The sequence below is a fragment of the Homalodisca vitripennis genome, chromosome 6 (genome assembly GCF_021130785.1).
Source record: "Homalodisca vitripennis isolate AUS2020 chromosome 6, UT_GWSS_2.1, whole genome shotgun sequence".
NCBI classification, from domain to species: Eukaryota; Metazoa; Arthropoda; class Insecta; order Hemiptera; family Cicadellidae; genus Homalodisca; species Homalodisca vitripennis.
Genome location: NC_060212.1, coordinates 100,659,118 through 100,663,104, shown reverse-complemented (window position 1 = coordinate 100,663,104; position 3,987 = coordinate 100,659,118).

Genomic DNA, 3,987 nt, shown 5'->3' with positions numbered 1-3,987 from the left:
GTCTGGGTGTAATGTACATATTCATGGTCCTCTGACGTAAAACATACTACACAGACTGCATCCGGTCGTGAACAATAATATCCTCGTTTCTTTCTAAATATCTTAGTAAGTGATGCAAAACTCTGTCATTATTTAAATACCCACATAGCACCCAATGTATACAAGGGCAATTATTATTCCGCTGTGTACGTCGGGAGTCTACGAAATCCCATGTGACTTAGTCACAGACAAAATATTGTCCAAATTGCAGACAAACATTTAATATCGACACGATTGGGTGAATACATTAGACATATGAAACTTCTCAGATACGGGAAAAATGGTCATAGCAGAGCACAGTGTCAAAATCGAACATACAATATAATTTGACAAAAAAGTACTTATGAAAATCCCTTACTATCTTCCAATAATAATAAAAGAAACTTTAGAATATAATCAAGAACAAAAATAGCTAATACGAATAAGATAGTGTGAAATTGTCTAAAAGACAGCCAGTTATACAGACGTCATAATGATCGTAACTGGTCTGTGGTTAGTCAAGATTCATCCAATCGCGAGAAAACTCCGCCCATTCTGCTCGTCTATTGGCAGTTTCCCTCCTCTTCCGTAGACTAATGGATGTATAAATGAGAGATCACGGGTTAAAAACCCGAAAGGTCCAGTCATATACACTGGAGACATGGATACGGTGTACTTCGATGCCGGTGTAGCAGAACGCTGAGGCTCAAAAGAGAGTAAACGAAAACTGGCCGTTTCGGTTGACGTTTTGCTGTCTGGATATGGCTCTCAAAACCGAGGCCGAAACATTTTGACACGAGAAGATAATTGTGTAAACAGTGTTCCACGCGGTGTGATACTTCTATGTTAAAATTATTTAACTTTTAGTACAAATAATTACATAATACTCGCGCGTTGCAGTCGCGAAAATCACGTTATACGAAGAAAACAACACAACAAATGTTATGCCTGATTATCTGCATTAAGCAGGCGCCTGTATTGACTAGTAGGCTGGTAACGGAATTGGCCATGGGAGATAAAAGACCGAATAGAATCATCCATTATTCTGACCAGCCAGTGGAGAGAACTATAGTTTGTAGTGAGTGATACTGTCGCATTCTGAGGGCATCACAGCAGTCATTGTGAAATATACAGTTTAATCCTTATAGAGACAGCTGAATAATAGTGTACGTTTTATATTTGTTTGTAACAACTGAACGTGTTTCATCATAGTTGTGTACTTAGGGTCAAAGCTATTTAATTTATTAAATATAGAACTTTTGTTAGTAAAATGTTTTTATTAACTAAGGTTTTTTGAGCACCACCCAATAGGACTAGTAATTGCATTTATTTTAACTTATTAACCCTCAGTCAGACCGGCTAGAATTTTAATGTTAATTAATTTTATATTACAGTAAGAAAATAAAGTATGACGGGTCTCCATATAATCTACAAGTTGTCTAAGACAATAATAAAGTTTGATTTGATTTTAATTGTTTTTCAACACTATAAATCCGTCCTATCATTGATTCGTGCCGGAGAAATCTGTAGTAACTAATCTGCAGAAATTTTAGCTGAGGGCCTTTGGGAGATGGAAATAAATGTATACAGTGTATATATCGAACAAACCAGGGCATTTAACAAAAGCAAACTGCGCCTTGCTTTTAGCAAACTTACGTGGATATATAGTGATGAACACTCTGCTTTCTGGTGTGTAAGTTATCTACTGTGGCCGGTCCTCGTGTGTGAGGTTACCATATGCAATATTATTAGAGTTTAACCAAACATCTAATGTTTCCAAGTCTCTATCTCTGGTCCATAATTCATGAACACATCTATAAATGGCAGATACTAACTTGAAGTCAAATATTGTGTTCTTCGCTGACGATATCAAGATTTACAAAGAGGTATAATTCACTGATAACTGCACAACTTCAATCTGATCTTGAAGTTGTTTAGGATTTGTGCGGCCGGAACTTCATGATGCTCAATATGGAAAAGTGCTATGTCTTCAGGAAGGAACATTATCATGGCCAAATATCAACTTAGAAATTCCACTCTTCAAAAGGTTTCTACCACTAATGGTCCTGGTGTAATATTCAACCAGGATCTCAATTCTGATAGCCATACCAACTTCGTAAGCAGTAAGTCTAACAAGCTTCTGTGTATCACTAAGAGAACAACCAAAGGGTTGCGGAGTCATCTCGTACTTAAAACGCCTTTATGTTAATTGGTCCACGAGGTCCTTGAGTATGCAAGAGTTCGGCCACGGGAGGAGACTGGAAGCCATTCAGACAGATTGTCTGAAATCGTTGGCGTACGTCTGGGCATCCTGTATCAAGATATTCCTATGCAGTTTTTTCAAACTTTTTAGTATATGAGCGAGGCGCTGTACTTTAGAACTCTATCTGGAACGAGACATTGAGAACTTTTCTGCAGGCATCACAGTACAAGTCTGCATTACCTGCATTCTGTGTTCTTACCTCATTTGAAATTGAGTTTGTATATTCCTGCAATAAAGAGAGTTTTCTATTCTATTCTATTCTATTACAATACAAGTACTCAGCAAGATCACTTGCAAGAATGTCCAGCAAGCCGTGTTCTTTACTGGATTTCTTCCACGACAGTCTGCAGACTGTGAGAGTTCTAGCCCTGAACATATTCGAGTCCCGCTAAAAATATATTTTTGTGAGTTTTTAGTCGTTTATTTTATTTCAATAATCTAGTTTTTCTTGCTAGTCATATTGATTACTGTTATTTTTTGTTGTATGGTTACTTGGTACTTTGCATGAAACTTAGCTACGTCTAATTTAACATACTGATTTTGTTCTGCTTATTGATTAATGTTGTATTAACCACCATCTTGTTATGTATCATAAGTACAATACCTTACTCTTGATATGTATAGATAAAATAATGTACGAAAAACTGTTGTTTTCTTTTCTTAATAAAAGATGCGGCCAATCCGGAAATTGTAGTACTGACTGTTGTATCCTTGTAGACCGTAAACCTTTGACTTCATGTAATACTTTGAAGGTTCTTGGCGTCATTCTTGATTGCCAACTTTTCTTACCACGAAAAAGATTCTTCTAGCGAAGCTAAGTACAATTCTCCCAGACTGTTCTAAATTAGAAATAAGTTCAAAAAATTCCATTAATAACCTACGCTATTTCAACCTTTGCTTGTTGTTTAACACGGAAAAACGTGATGGTTCCGCCCGTTTTCAGAATACGGCATTATGATTCGATTACTGTTGGAGAAAGTTTTATTACATTATTGACTACCGATTAAGTGTTGGGTGTTATTGGTGAGGGATGCAGTCATATTCAATCCGTTAAGCTGATTCATAATGTTCTTCTGAATGCTGTAATATCTTATGAAAAAGCTACTTTTTAGGTATGAGGTGAGTCAGCGCTGTACTCGACAGAATGTTTGTTACACCTGCTAAGGACAAGTTTAGAGACAGGGGAAAAGGCATTTAAACACTTTGGACCAAAAGAAAGAATATAATGCTCTGCAATAAAAACCCTCAGCTATTTACAATTTAAGGAAATTGTTGCAGGATGTTTAACTGATTAATGTTACACGTAGCTTTATTTTTGTTTGGTCTATGTTAAATTAATTTTGTATGTTTTGAGAGGAGTTGTTACATAAAGCAGAGTTTGTACTTTTATTTATTTATTTACCACAAACTCAAACACATTTTAATATTATGTGTACAGTGGCAATTTTAAATATAATTATAATATATCTACACTTGTCTTATTTGCGAAATGCATTGGTAATACAAACATAAAATTTAATAAATACGCGATTTTATGAGATTTTTCTTTGTGGTACATAATCAAACATTATGAAAGAACAAATAAAATCATAACTGTTGTGCTTGTAACGTTAAAAGGTTATACGCTATTTGTAAAAGAATATGGGTTTCTCTATGAGAAATTGTTCTTTCTCTATGTTTCTTCTTCATTCGACTTGCCCAGTCGC